Source organism: Fukomys damarensis, unplaced genomic scaffold (genome assembly GCF_012274545.1).
Source record: "Fukomys damarensis isolate Sample0158 unplaced genomic scaffold, DMR_v1.0_HiC HiC_scaffold_12, whole genome shotgun sequence".
Classification (NCBI taxonomy): domain Eukaryota; kingdom Metazoa; phylum Chordata; class Mammalia; order Rodentia; family Bathyergidae; genus Fukomys; species Fukomys damarensis.
The window spans coordinates 52,985,571-53,001,823 of NW_022900924.1; the positions used below are offsets into that span (position 1 = coordinate 52,985,571).

The window sequence follows — 16,253 nt, forward strand, 5'->3', positions numbered from 1 at the left end:
TCCTTCCTTTGTGTGGGAGATGGGGCGCAGCTCCCGGGACAATCTCTCTGGAGCTCAGAAGCTTGGGAAGACAGTCAACTATAGCTCTGCTCATCTGCCGGTTCCCTCCAATCCTGCCAGTCTCGAAACAAACCCCAACCGTGGAAACCATGAGGGATACTTGCTACCAGCAATAGGTTTTCTTCTCTTTTCACTGTACTATGCAGTGTTGCTGTCTCTGGCCCTACTGTGGGGCCACAGGGTTCTCAAACCCCCTCTGCAATCAAGAGAGAGGCGAGGACGCAGTCTGTGGCACTGGGTACCACTGGAGGGAATGTTGAAGGTGTTTTTCACTTTTACTGGCATCTTAGGTGAGCTCTTCTACCCCCCAGGGGCAAACCGGACGAGGCTGGTAGACTGGGGCGACCCTCAGCGGCCGTTTTTGTTCAAGGACAGCTGGCAGCACATCACCATGTACTCCTTCTTTATGTTCAGTGGGGTGGTGGACATCGTCAGCCAGAGGTTATCTGGCCCGGCAGAATGTGAAGTTGGAGCGGGCAGCCGAGGCCCTGGCCTTCTACGTGGTGGTGCTGCTGATGGCTGCCCACGTTGAGAACAGGAGCACCCTGGAGATCCGAGTGCACGTCCTGTTCATGGTGCCCACCTTCCTGGTAGCCCTGAAGCTCAACATCGAAGTCTGGGTGTTCAAGACCTGTTTCCCAAACAAACCTCCCAGGTGCAAGGACGCCTTTTACCTGTCACTCTGTTGTCCTTGCCTGTTTCATCGCTCGCAGGGTTCCTGGCCACGCGCGTGCGGGAAGGCAGAGCAAGGAGGAATGCTGTGGGGGCCCAGAGGAAGGAGTGAGGGGATGGAGGAGGAAGTGGGCGGGCACCCAGGAGGACTGGATCTGCTCCGGGTCAGTGCGTGCCTGAGCCTGCGGTGGGAGTGGTGCGAGCTGGGAAAGACAAAGGGCTCCTTGGTGCACAGTGGTGAGAGCCTCTCTTCCTCTCTTTATTTTAGATCCGCATCAAGCGTAGCAGGATCACTTCTCTGGCTTTTTTTCTTTTTAGAAAACGGAGACAACAAGGTTCTGGGTTCAATCCCCAGTACAAAGCAAAACAACCAAAACAGAAGGAAGCTACTTCCGTCTCTGAGAAAATAAGAGGTTGCTGGTGGGGTGGGAGGCAGGATGGGGCCATCGGTCTCACCAGGGCTTAAGTCCAGAGGAAAAGGGCCAGGGAGGAGTTCCCAAGGTAGTTGTGAGACGCGAACATTACTGAAATATGACTTTCAGGGGTCTGGGTTTTGCTGTGGTGACAACCACTGCATCCTTCCACTCCTGTGGTGACATCCACTGCATCGATGACGTCCTGTGTGCACGATTCTCTCAGGAACCAAGGCCGAGGTGCACATCTTCGTCGGGGGCCGCAGGGGAGCAACTGCCACGAAATCGGTGGTAGCTGGGAGAGGTGCCAGTGACTCCTCTATTCGCTTTTATTTTGCTTTTCCTCACTGGGACGGGACCTGGTGCCTCACACGTGCTATGCAAGGTATGGACCACTGAGTTACATCCCCAGCCCTTGTTTCTCTCTGTGCTTGGTCAGTGCTGGGGTCGAAGGCGGTGCCTGGGGCGTGCTGGGCAAATGCGCTACCACTGAGCCTCCCCAGCCCTGCACGCTTCTGGAGACTGGAGCCCTCAGTGAGAGAGGACCCGAGGGCGTCAGAGACCCAGCCATCTGCAAGAGCTGTGAGCCAGTCAATGTCAGAGACCCAGCCATCTGCAAGAGCTGTCAGCCAGTCAGAAAGCCGTTTCTTCTGAGGGCAGGAGCAGGCTGAAGCGAGATGGAGACACCAGCGTTTGGAAGGGTAAAGAGGCAGCAGAAGGGAGCCCACGCTGGCCAGGGACGTAGACAGAGAGCCCCGGAGAGAGGATCCCACCACGAAGCTGTTGCACTCACACTGCTCCCCGGGCAGCCGGAAACCCTCTCCTTGGAGAAGGGAAAGTTTCGGGGAGCACAGAGGTGGACAGGGTGGCCGGTGAGACGGCTGCACACTGTAGTCTGAGGATGCCACTGACGCCCTGTGGACAAACACACAGGGCACAGCCTTGGGCAAGGGGTCCCTGAGAGAAGGGGCCGAGGGGTGAGAAAGAAGGGCTGGGGTCTGGCGCCTCACTCTGACCAGCTTAACACGGGGAACTCGGGATCTCAAAGGAGGCGAAAGGTGTCTCCTCATCAGCTGGAACCGGGCCAGTGCCAGCTTCCCTCCCCAGAAGAGCAGGAAGCAACTCAGGGAGAGGCCGTGCTCTTCCTCTGTCCCCACCCCAGACCCACCCTGAGATTAAGAAAGCGTGTGCTTCTAGGAACCTCACTTTATGTGTCCTGTTCAGGGCCCTGGAAGGTTCCCACGATCACATCTCACTGCAAGTTGGCGTCTCACCGAAGATCTGCAGAAGTGAGGCTTTTGTCGTTGTTGTATTCATTGTCCTAAAGGGGGTCCTCCAAAATCTGTCAGCTTTAGGCTCCACAAAACCTGGCTTTGGGACCAATACTATCCTAACACATTATGGTTAACACAGAGCTTTGCTTGTTGGTGGAAGGTCCTCCTTGGGAAACAATGTTAGGCCTCTACCTCCTCAGACCTTAGAACTAGCTAAAACGTTAATGGCATTGTTGTTTGGAATGTCAACTAGTACAACCACTATAGAAATCAGCATGCAAAAAAAAAAAAAAAAACTGCCAGGGATTTAGCTCAGTGGTTCTGCTGCCTGCCTTGCAAGCACAAGGTCCCAAGTTTGATCCTGGTACAAAAAAAATAAAATCAGTATGAAGATTCTTCAATAAATTAAAAATTAGAAATTCCCTTTGATCCAGCTTTCCCCTTGTAGTGTCTTCCAGAAAGAATGAAAGACATTATATTACAGTGATCCACGCATACCCATGTTTATAGCAGGTCAACTCACTGGCTAAATTTTGCACTTGGCTCATATGTTCATCAACAGGTGAATGGAAAGGAAAATGTGGTATTTATATAGAGTGGAGTACTACTTGGCCGTAAAGGAGGATAAGTTTAAATCATTTATAGGAAAACAGGTGTTCCTTGAGACCATGGTGTTAAATGAAATAAATCAGACTCATAAACCTAAATATCACATGGTTTCTCTTATATGAGAAATCTAAATTAGAAAGAAAGAAGAAGGAAAGAAAGAAAGAAGAAAGAAAGGAAGGAAGGACAACAGGAAGTAGGGAGATAGATCTTGCTCAAATGGTCAGGGAATCAAGAGATGGAGGAATGAGGAGAGGGAAAGGGGAGAAAAAAAGACTTAGGAGTGTTTGTACGTGTGCCAACTCTGCACTAGGAACGTAAATACCATGTTCTGCAAACATGTACTAATAAAATTAATGACGTCACAGCATTCAGGGCTGCAAACCACTGGCTAAAGCATAATCCTTCTGTCACAAATGTAAATGAAGTGCTGGGGTGTAGCTCAGTCACAAAGGCCCTGCGTGGGTGCCACACCCAGAACCAGGCCCTGGGTCCCACTCACAGCACTACAAAAACCAACAAATGGGCCGGGGATGTAGCTCAGGAGCACCCTATAAATGAGCGTTCACAGGTCCTAGTCCAATTTTGAGAAAGAGGACTTAGAGGCACAGAACACTGGTGGCTCAGGGAGGAGGTGGCAGTGATTTACATGGGTAGCCCCTCCTGTTTCCTTCTCTCAAGCAGTGGGCAGAGGTTGTCATCTGGACACCTAGCTCTTGCTTAGCGTATTAGTCAGGGTTCTCCAGAGAAAATAAAATGTCTGGATGGATGGATGGATGGGTGGGTAGATGGATGTGTCATCAGGTAGCTTGTTTCCAAAAAAGTGACTCACCGGGGCCAGGGATTTAGCTCAGCGGTTCGGTGGCCTGCCTTGCAAGCACAAGGACCCGAGTTCAATCCTCGGTAACAAAAAAAAAACAAAAGACAAAAAAGTGACTCACCAACTACACATTACTAGATTCCATACCAGAGAACTTGCCTCTCCTGGAATTAGATTCCAGGTTCTTCTCATCTTGAACATTGGACGAAACAGGTAAAAAGCAGTGGCAAATTTTACTCCAGAAAGTAAAAGTGAAGAGTGGGAGAGAAACTGGCTCTGCAGAGCAAGCTTGTGCCAAGGAAAGAGAAAAAGAGGGTAAGAGCAAAGATAAAAGTACAGGCTGTGTCTGGGAAACAGTGTGATTTGTCATGAGAAGTTATGACAGCAAAGTCTTCGTGGCATGGATGTGTCCTTTAATGCTATCTAAATCTTGAGGAAACCTGCAAGACCTCCTACATGCAGGTCTGGAGAGGCAGTGTTTGGACCCCACACTTCAGGCTGAAGTCAAGTCTAGGCCATCCTATTGAAATCCTGCTTGAGTTCTCAGGAGAAGTCCATGAGCAGGGCGTTGGGAACTTTCCTGCACATGTGTCCTGGATCTTGTAATTAACAGGTCAAGCCTACTTTCCCAGCCAGCTTTTGCCAAGCCATATTCTCCTATCTCAGATGGATAGATAGATGGATGGAGGCAGATTCTTAAGAACTGTCTCATGAGATTGTAAAAGGTAGCACATCTAAAATCTGCAGAGCAGGCTCAGAGGACATAACATTGGGTTACAACAACCCACCACCATACTTTTCTACTATAAATTTGTACTTTAGCATAAAGATGGGCATGCATCTCAGTAGCTGTGGCTTGAGGGTACAAGAAGCAATCTTTCTGTTTACCCACTTTGTATGATGCATGGCAAGGTGTGTGCATGTGTGCAAGTGTCAAACTGGGATTTTTACCCATACAACGTTCCATCTAACAAGTTCCGCCTTACATATGTTTACCAGAGTGTCTCAGGGAGTAAAATACACCCACACCACTCTTCAGTTATGAAAACATGTATTTTATCAAGTGGAATATCGGTGTGACTTACAGTAGCTGCACCTGGAGAAAACAAAAACCCATCTGTGCATTCACTCACTTGGCAGACAAATGGCAAGGTGTGTGTAGGAGTTCTGAATCAGCCATAAGTGTGTTTTACCAATGAAATGCTCATTGTTAAATTTCTGTACGTTTAGGATTTGTTTGGTTTTTTTTTAAGTTTTCTTTTTATTTTTGTGGTAGAAGTAACCCAATTCAGTATAATGGCACACGAAAAAACAGATTGCAAGTTTTAGAGGTCAAAAGTAACCATCAGATTACTCATTCATGAATGATGATAATGACTTTGGTGTTGGTCATGTGAGCCAAATCCTGACAGTGAAATGGAGCAAGAATCAACTGATACAGATACCGGGAATGCAGACAAAAGAGGTGACAAGAGTGGCCTGCCACACAGGGAAGGAAAGCTAAACATTACGTGCTGTCAAGGTGAGATGTGTGCATGGAACATGCAGTTGTCATTTGTGAACACTGCCTCAGGTCCAAAAATTGAAGCAAAGATTATTTTGTTACAGAGTTCTATTGGTATTTTCATTGTAGATCATACAGAAATTTATTTCTGCTATTTTTTTTTTAGAGTTTGTAAGCAAGTACGCAGCTAACGTGAAAAGTTCAGTCCAAATGCTCAATATATATTGAGCATTCTTAATACTTTATTTTATTGATATTTTATGTTCCTTGTATATATTATATAATGTATTACACTGTATAATATAATAAGAACTCCCTGACAAAACAGCAAGACCAATGAGAAGTCAAGTATGTCCTACAAAAAAGCCAGGAAACCAAGACGCATGTGCTGTCAGTGTTAGCAAACACGTATATGGACTGTGTTGTCAGGAGTAAAGACTGCGTTAGGTGTTGTTATGGTTTATGTTTAGATGTCCCCCCAGAGCCTCCTGTGGGTGAAGTGGGGCTTTCTTTTTCAGAGGTGCATGAATCTAGAGTGTATGATGCTGGAATTAAACTCATGTGATTACTAAACCACTGCACAGGAGTGACTGGTTTGGCACTGTCCTAATCCCAGTAGGCTGGATGGGATGAAAGGCACAGAAAGATGCTGTTAAGGCCCCTCCTGTTGCTTTTGCTACTGTGTGGGCAGCATGAACTCTTTCTCCCCTGTGCCTCCCTGCCTTGGAGCCAGCTGGATGTAGACTGAAACATTCATAAATAGTGAGCTAAATAAACCTTTCCCTTTTTAACTTTAAGTGTTGGGTATTTTGTCTCAGCAACAAGAGAAAAGTCACTAAGACAGGTGTGATAACTGAAGTAAAGATTCTTCTGGTAGAGTTCTATTGGTACTTTCATTATAGTTCACATAGGAATGTATTTCTGTTATTTTTTAGACTTTGTGCACCAAAAAATAGTTGATGTTGAAAATTTTGATGCTTTTTTATGAACACAATAGATATTAAAAATTCAATACTTTATATTTTTAATTTTTTCCTGTTAAGTACCCATTGTTTAATTTAATAAAACTCATACAGTTAAAATTAATAATTCAATAGAAATATTCTAAATAATAGACGTGGATATTACACACCCACATTTCTTTCTTTCTTTTTTTTTTTTTTTTTTTTTAATACCAGGGATCAAACTCAGTACCTTGCACTTGCCAGGCAGGCAGGGCACCACTGAGCTAAACCTTGGCCCTACACCCACATTTCTGCACCTTTATGACAAAATTGGCCTTATGCCTAGTGTAGATTTGAGTCCCAAAATATTCTGGAAGCAGAAATCTTTCCTTAGGAAACTCCAGTCTTTTAAGACCTTCACCTGCCTGTATGAAGTTCATGAACAGGAACCAATTTAAATGTTAATTGATTTAAATGTTAGCAGTCACCAATTTAAATGTTAATGGCTTCTAAATAAATATTTTCACATCGACATCTAGACTGATGTGGGGCCCAAGAACTGGTAACCAAACGTAGAGAAGCTGACATAAAATTACCCACCATACCCTGCGTACAGGAACGTGGCCACTCAGACAGGAATGACTGATTGATTGGGTATCAGGGATCAAACTTGGGTCCCTGCGCTTGTGAGGCAGGCAGTGGAACCACTGAGCTAAATCCCCGGCCCAAGACATGGTTTACATCAACTGCATTTGTTGTGATCTTTGGACACTTTCCAAAACAACAATAATAATTTTATATTTAAAAAATTTCATCAAGGCACTGCTTGCCATCTGACTACATAATCCTAGCTGGACTTCTCCCTTTCCATGTTCTATCTGGAGGGACAGAGTGGTGGGTGTATAGGTAGGTGACAGTTCTTATTGATTTTTGTGGTGCTGGACCTTCAGTTGAATCTTGTGCACACCTGTAGTCTCAGAACTCTGGCAAGCTGGAGCAGGAAGATGGCAAGTTTGAGCCCAGCCTGAGCAACTGAATGACTTTGAGAGACCCTGTCTCAAAATAAAAAGCAAAAAATGGCTAGAGATACAGCTCAGTAAAAAGGCCCTGGGCTCAATTCCCAGAATGACAAAAACAAAACAACTGGGATCTTGTACATGCTAAGTAATTGTTCCACCATTAAGCTCCATCTCCCACAGAAGTTATTTTTCAAAATTAAAAAAATGTTTTCAGGAATTTCACAGTTGTTATTATTAATGTTTCATCTTTATTGTTATTATTAATGCCTTTTTGGCACCTTGAAAAATATTGGAAAGTGTTTAAAATCCACCAAATGCTGCCATCCAGAACTAATTACTGTCTGGGAAAGCTGAAGAAGCAGGGAATGATTTCAATCACAGAGTTGATGATAAGCTTTATATCTCAAAGGTGAGGCCTGTGCTGGCAGTGACAAGCCCAGGATGTACTTGGTGACTAAGGAGTGGATGAGTCAAGAGGTTTAAAGGTGAAAATCCTGGAGATAAAGAAATCAAGAACTGGGAGTCTAATGCTGTGGGAAAAGACAGAGGAAGCACAATCACATGCCAGGAAGATGATGACCTTTGACTACAGGAAAACCTAAGAGGCCCAGGGTTCGTGAAGTTTCAGAAGTAACCTAAAGCCATCAGAAAGGGCCAGATGACGGAACCACTTGACTCTCAAAGTTGGAAATGGTCGGGGTTAAGCAGGACTTTTTTTCTTTACTGTTAAAAAACAGAAACCAGTTAAACATAACAAACTTTACTTGAGAAAGAAAAAGAGGTTCTAGAATCAGGCAGCACCCCAGATCAAAGAGGGTTCAAAATTCCCCCCTCCCTCCCTGCAGGCACACACACAGAGCATGTGCGGGTGATAGGTACAGACAGAGAAAAGGAAGTGAATAGAAATGACTTGATCAGCTACAGCTGGCATTTGTCTTATGTTCTGGCAGTTTGCTGCCTCTGATTGGCTGAAGTTCAGCTGCTATTATGGTCTAGTTACGTATTAAGACTCAGTTACATTTTTCAAGGGTGCACTGTTACCGTACTGCCATGATCGGCACAGCCTAGTGTCCGAAGCCAGGCAGAGCAGTGGGAGACGAAGAAAAGTGGAAAACACCAATATTATGCTTGAAAGCTGGGTCCAGGGGGAACGATAGCCTGTTGGGAGCTACTGGCTGCCTGGAGTCCAGCGCACTCTTTATTTACAGTGTAAGACAAACAGGAAGAGAAAGCGGGTAACGAGTGCTACCTGGCCTAGGCTGAATGTGGCGTGATTATCTCATGATCGCGGCATGTACGGAAAAGGAACAAGGAAGAAGGACACATAAATAACTGTCTCTTGGGGCTGTGCCATCAGGGTCTACAGTCTTAGTCACAGACTCTCTAGTCTTTGGAGGAGAAAGGGAATAGGGAGTAAGCGAAAGGCCATCTTCAGGCTCAGCCCGCGGCAATTATAATTTATTTGCACATCAAGCTAAATTATAGTTCACATGGGAGGTGATTTTATAACAAATGTATCATTCAAGTACAAAAGCTTGCTTTGTTTTTCTTTGAGACACAGTTTCACTATATAGTTCGGGCTGGCCTTGAACTCACTAGGTGGCCCAGACTGGCCTCAAACTTGTGGCAATCCTCCTGCCTCAGCCTTCCAAGTGCTGGAATTACAGGTATGTGCCAAAGGCTTGCTTATGATACCTTTATTTTCATGCATCAACACCTACTTCATGAGGTATCATGACATATAAATGAAGTACAGCATGTACAGCACTTGATACTGAGCATAATGTACAGTAAGATGTTCAATAAATAATAGGTTAAAAGGCTGAATATATAGACAATAGCCAGATCCTATATAAAACTCTGACCCACAATTTACAGCCATCAACCAGAAAACCTCCCACTATGTACGGTAGCCTGTCCAGGAAGCCAGCCTACTATCTAAAACTAATACATACACAAATTATAGACCTGTACAAAGTCAGTTAGCTGGCGGCCTGTGCCTGTAATCCTCTCTGGGAGGCTGAAGCAGGAAGATAGCAAGATTGAACCCAATCTGGGCAATGTAGAAACTTAGCAGGACTCCAAAATTTTAAAAAAGGATGGGGATATTGCTCAATGTGAAGGTCTTAGATTCACTCCCCAGTACCATCATCAAAAAAAAAAGAGCAGCGGAAAGAGAGAGAGGATAAGAATGAGGAGGAGAAGGAGGAGGAGGAGGAGGAGGAGGAAGAGGAGAAAGTGAATCATTTAGCAACCAGTCCTGGAAGCCAAACAATAATCTCTGCAATAATTTGCCCAAAATAACAAGGACTTGATTAATAATAACTAACAGCTTCTCTAATTTTTGTCCTATTTCCAACTTAGGACCAACCAAACACACACCCTAACTAAACACACAAGATGCCCATCCTAGTTAGCATGTGTATTACTTCCCCATGTCACGAGCCTCCAGTCAGGATGTAATGGGGTTCTTGAGACAGGAGAGGGTTCTATTAGGCGAAAGGAGATGGCCCCAAAATGGAGTCTTCTGAGTTAGGACCTTCCAGGGATCTTACAAATATCTTCCAGGTGTCCTTTTGCTGCCTGGAACCTCGCCAGAGCGTGATCAGGCAGGGCACTGGCTCAAGGGAACAACGGACTCTGCATAGACACTGTGTGAACACTACATAGATTAGACCCTGAAAGATATGCAGTTTCCTACAGGGTAGAGATTATATTGCTCATACAACAGCCTGAGCTCCCTGCTAAATCCGTTAACAACCTTTAGACAAAGAGCCCTCAAGGACATACTGCGCAGAACCCCTTCCTGGCTAGTGGGAGCTTCACCTCCTTGCCTTTATATCTGTTACTAATGCCTTTACATCTTTTAATCAATTTGTTTGGACCCTCCATCCTCAGTTCCATTCTTTGTCACCCAGCATTCGGGTAACATATTCTGGTAACATTTGGGATTCCAAGAGACAATAAACAGAGTCGATGCTTTTTTGCACCCTTTTCTTTCACTTCGCAGCTTTTCTGCTCAAAACAGTGTCAGGACCCCATCGATAAGAATCATTTAAAGGTGATTACCATGGTTACCAACCTTAAAGGCTCGGGGGACAGATGTGGCTGAGCTGATCCCCCTCTAACATGAGTTGAGGGAATGTTGGCCCAGTCTCACCTCAGTTTTATTTTCTGATTTGATCACGAGGGAATGATCTCTGCCCTAGGTGCTCTCGGCTCACAGTGGTCAATACTTTTTGGATCTATCACTCCTGTAACTCACTGCAGAACTAAGAATGAATCACCTTTCTCTCTCATGACTCCCTTTCTTGGCAAGCTGAGCAGGGACATACAAAGGACTCCGTATCTTCTTGTTTCATCTTAACTGTTGTACTCTTGCAGGAATGGGTCAGATAGCTAAAAGCCATTAGGGCATTTGCCGTTTCCAAAGACTCCCATGAAGGATAACTTGGTCACGGGGTGGAGCATTGTAGGCTCCACTGAGCTCGAGACAACTCTTAAACATCTTCTAGGTTTATGTTTCATGTTTATACAACATAAAGATAAAATGTCTTTGTCATATCATCTTTTCTTGTACCCTAAATGTTTTGCCCTGATTGCTTCTGAGTTCTGGGGCTCTCGCCATACTTCTTTGTCATGGGACAATCACTTCTCAGATATCTAGGAGGCCTGTGTGGACTATTCTGAGCTGACAGAGAAAGACTTTACACAAAGACTTTACAAAAGACCTTACAATAGTTTTTTTTGGCAAATCACATTTGGTGTTTGCACACAAGAGAGTTCTAGAACCTGAAAAACAAGTCCTTGTTATGTAAAATAAATATAGGGAAGAATATAGGAAGGGTGCAGGTTATATGGACGGCTTATTGGGGTTTCTCAACATCCACTATACTAAAAGGAATAAGTTGACTGAAGCTGACATTCAGTACGCTGACGGTGGTGTAGATAGGAACAAGCCACTCATGGAAATAGGAGAGCTGGCACTAGATTTGTGGAGGGAATTGGTGGTGCAGATCATCCTTATCTGAACGCTGCTCTGAGAAGTCAAAAATGGTCGTGACGAAGACCCAAACCAGAAAGTAATCCATGAGATTATTAATGTATTTGTTCATATAAGAAAAAATTCCCTCGAAAGTTTTATTAAGAAATCTTTGAGTCTCCCTTCCTGACTGAAACAGGACAGTCTTACAAAGAAGAAGCTTCAAATTTATTACAAGAGCCGGGGATTTAGCTCAGTGGTTCTGGCGAGCACAAGGACCAGAGTTCGATCCCCAGTACCAAAAAAAAAAAAAAAATTATTACAAGAATCAAATGGCTCCCAGTATATGGAAAAGGTTCTAGGTAGATTAAAAGATGAAGAAATTTGATGTCAAACATACTTTCGTCCAAGTTCATATAGTAAAGTAGTTCGTGAATGTCAGTAACAAATGGTAGCAGGCCATTTACAATTCTTACATGCAAAATGTCTATTACTATTTGACAAGAGAAAAAAAATGACATGGCTAATAGGTATGTCTTAGTCTTCATATGATTCAGGAGCTACAAAATCATATCCACAACGAGGGCCTTGGAGCAGCCAGTAACCTTACTCAGGAAAACACGCCAACACCATTTGTGGAGTCAGTTTCGGAAGAAAATGGAAAACCTGTTCGGCTTATCAGCACTGTTTTGAAGGGTGATCGGTACTTTATGAGCACACCCTTCCGTCGGTGGTAAATCACAGAGAACCCCAGTCTGTCTGCAAAGTGCCTGAACTGCTTGCTAAGCACTGTGCGGCCTCGCTGAAGCAGTCTGCAAAAGGGGTGACAGACAAGGAAGTAAAAGACAAGTTGATGAGCTTTATTGCCGTTTTTCAAAAATTCGATGCGAGAATGTTGGCAAAACGCTTAATGCATGGATTATCTACGTCTGGGGATTCTGCAGTAGCTGTGATCAATAAAGCAAGCCTGTGCTTTCGCGTTTACCAGCAAGCTTCGTCGGATGCCCACGGATAGGAACGTCAGCCCTGATCCCAGCAACAAGGTTCAACAATTTATCAGAAACCAGGACACAGTAATAGATTCGGGAATTCGTTTTCAAATACATGTTCCACAGGCTGGAGCGCGGCCTCTCGCTCAGGCCCCTCCCTCTATGTTCCCAAGTCCCTAGGACTTAGAAAAGAAGTGTCTAGATGGTTAATTACTTTAAAGCCAGCATTTTAGTGGACAGAAACCGACATGGTTACATTATCTTTACACAGATGAAGTTAAAATGAACAATACGGGCAAACCATCGGTAACCAAGGTCGCGACGTACCCAGTGGCAGTTCTTCTTGCCTTTAACAACAGTGAAAAGGTCGGCTATAAAGAGCTTCAAGATAGCACTCAGATGAATGAAAAGGAACCGACAAAAACAATCAAATCATTATTCGATGTGAAAATGATTAACCACGATTCAGAAAAGGAAGACATTGATGCATTTTCAATAAATATGAACTTCAGCGGTAAAAGAATAAAATTTAAAATTACTACATCTATGCAAAAAAACACACCACAGGGAATGGAGCAGACTACAGGTGCTGTAGATGAGAACCAGAAAATACATCTGCAAGCTACCATAGTTGGTGTCAGGAAAGCATGAAAACTGCTTTGGCACAACGCTCTTATTCAAGAGGTGATCAACCAGTGAGATTTAATCTCAGCATCAGCATAATGGACGAGCAGTACATTGAGTGCAGCCAAACGGCTGCGGAAGAGGTCGCCACATCACATGACTTCACCTGTCCCGGGCGGTGCGAGATCTTTGCGTCACTTCCGGTGTGTGGCTGTGGGGAGAAGCCCGCTTGTGCCTCCGTGATTGAGTCATTTGGCAGTGCCTGCTTTTCTGCTGTTTAGAGTATCACCAGTGCCGTGTCATGAGCGTCAAAGAAAATATCTAGAGATACTTTAAGCTCATGTCATCATGATATTTCTTAAGCCTTATCAGAAAGTGAATGAAGTATTTCTGGAATCTGGAAATTCAGTTGAGTACCATGCTTTTCTCCCGTTCATGTTTGCAGTTGATGTGTGCGCGCGCGCTCACGTGTGTGTGTGTGTGTGTGTGTGTGTGTGTGTGTGTGTGTGTTAATGTACTATCTTAAAGGACATAAAATTAAAACTTAAATACTGCAAGTAAATAAATACTATAGCGGTTGATACCCTTCTGTCCTCAGGCTGCCTTTTCTTTCAGGTGGCAGTTACACATTGCAGAGGCCGCAAGAAGGGAACAAAGGAGATCCCTCAAGAGAACCAACTGGCTGATAAGCAGCGAAAGCAGCAGCTCAAAAACCCTTCCACCTGGAGCCTGCACAGGCACCCTTATTCTGGGAAGATCCTCTTGGAAATGCCAGACCTGTTTACAACAAAGCAGAGACAGAGCAGGCCCTGCACAAGGATGTCAGCTTGTCCCTTCCACGTGGTTCTAGGAAGGGGGTAAACTGCTAATATCCACAGCCAATCAATGGAAAATCCTTAAAAACCTCCACCAAGTCTTTCACATATCAAATGACCCTGAGGCTATTTAAAAGGGTTTAGTCAAACAGTTCATCAAGTTGGAAGTGTACATGAGCTTTACTAACAGTGTAACTCTCCTGCCAGGCACGGTGGCACAGGCTTGTAATCCTAGCCATCAGGAGACTGAGACAGGAGGATCACCATGAATTTGAGGCCAGCCTGGGCCTTATAGTGAGCTCAAGACCAACCTGAACTACATAGGAACACCTTGCCTCAAAAAAAACTCTAAACAAAAAAGATTTCACCCCTGAAAACTAATGAAATGGGGCATACCTTGGAAAAGATTGACAGATTTCCCCATACATCCCAGATTGGGGAACCCAGCTATTCTTAGGATGAGTAGACACTTTCCCTGATTGGGTAGAGGCCTTCCCATCTAAGACAGAGATGACTGTAGAGGTGATAAAGACTTTTATCCTCAGAAATTATTTCAAGGTTTGGGCTCCCTCAAAGCTTTCCTGTAAGGCTGCTGTCACCCAGGAAATATCTCAATCCCTGGGAATTCAATACTATCTACATTGTGCCTGGAGGCCACAGTCCTCAGAAAAAGTAAAAAAAAAATGACATCTGAGAAAGCTCACCCAGGAGATTCACTTTCCTTGGCCTAGCCTACTTCCTTTGGCCCTGATACGTATCAGAATCCTGGGACTCAATCACTTTAAAATGTTGTATGGGTCCCCCTTTCTCATCAACAATTTCTTAGTAGATCAAAAAATTATAGCTCGCATCAGAGACATACAGTGACAGCCCTAGCTAAGTTTCAGTATATTCTCCAACAACTGTCTAAGGCCTGTCCTGGGAAACCAGAACCCCTTACGGTCTATCCCAGAGATCTAGTCCTGGTGAAGTCTCCCCCAATTTGTCTCCTTCTCTAGAGCCAACCTGGGAGGAATTACAAACAGTGATGCTATCCACCCCAACAGCTGTCAAGGTGACAAGAATCAAGTCCTAGATATACCATTCTCGACTCAAAGCCCGGATGTCATCACCACCCAGAGATGAACAGACTGACCGTTACACCAGGAGCAACTTCAAGACCTCAAACTCCTCCTCAAGAACAAAAAAAAGTCACCTGACTCTGTAAAAGATAAGGAGGTATTTATATCATACTCTGCCTTTCTCAGAGAGGGCAAGATGCACCTTCACCAGTGCCCTCTCTGACATCCAATTCTTGAACCAATCCATCGTCCCAATGCATAGAACCAGCTCTAATCTGGGCCCCTTCCTAGAATAGTCTCTCATTCTAGGTTCAAGAGCTCCTCCTAAATCCCTTTGGCAGTGGGTTTGTAAGACCCTTCCTACCAATACTGATACTTGCTATTCCTTTACAGATTTGGGCCCTGCTTAAAAGCCCCTTAAAAACTCCTAGACAGAGTCCTGTGGGTGTCCAACCCCCACCTGGCTAGCAGGAGCTTAACTTTTGCAACACTGACTCCTGGTTGGTTGTGTAGGTTCAGTGAGGTCTGCTCCTCTTCCTCTAGCAGACTTTGCTCCTGGATTCTGTGGTTCATTCTTTGGCAGTTTTTCAGCTGTTGCCATGAATATTTCATTTACATTCGTTAATGTTTTAGCTGATGTTTCCGTGAATAATAAGCTGTTGTCATCTGCATAGGCCTGTGCTTCCTGGAAATCTACAGCTCTTGTGTTTGCTAGATCAGCCTTGTTTCCTGATAAAGCTATTACAGAATTAGGACTTGCTTGCCTCTGAAGTTCTTTAACCCAGCTTTTTGCTCTTTCATAAGATTTCTCATTTGTGATATCATTTCATATACAACTATGGCTGCTTGTGCTCTTCTGTAGTACATTGGTGCTAGGCTATGGTGTCGTTCTTTTTTGTTGTTGGTGGCAGTGGTGTTTTTGCTTGTTTGTTTTTTGGTACCAGAGATCGAACTCGGGACCTTGTGCTTGCGAGGCAGGCGGCGGAACCACTGAGCTAAATCTATGGTATTGTTCTTGACCAGATGCATCCTGTATTTCAAACTTAACTGTTGTGTCATCAAGACCACACAATCTGGGTTAGAAAAGCAGCCCCCACAGTACTCTCTGGAAATTCACAAAGCTGGCCTTTCACAAAACGAGGCACTAGGCTTGATTTGCCAACAGCAGACCCTCCCAGAAGCGCTAGTTTAAACTGGCGTATTTTATTTCCAGTATCTGGCCCATTAGGTCTTGTTGCTCCTCGATTAGCCATATCCAAATTTGAAAATAGTACCTTAATTTCAGGCTCCCAGACAAACTTCCAGGATGCAAGGTGTCAATTCCCGCCCCCGCTTTCTGGAAGTATAGAAATCTGAGTCCACACCACACCAAATTGCAGGCCGTAGCTTCCAGGCAGCAAGGCCCAGGTGTGGTCGGAAGGAGCCAGGCCTGCAGCTGTGGCGGGGTCTCCTCCTCCCACTGCTCCCCTC

General features: G+C 44.7%; 2 pseudogenes; one reads left to right on the forward strand and one right to left on the reverse strand.

Annotated features, from left to right (window-relative positions):
- The first annotated feature begins 313 nt into the window (after window positions 1-313).
- LOC104862501 lies at window positions 314-13,188 on the forward strand (annotated as a pseudogene).
- A 2,070-nt stretch (window positions 13,189-15,258) lies between these two features.
- LOC104862502 lies at window positions 15,259-16,036 on the reverse strand (annotated as a pseudogene).
- Window positions 16,037-16,253: the final 217 nt, after the last annotated feature.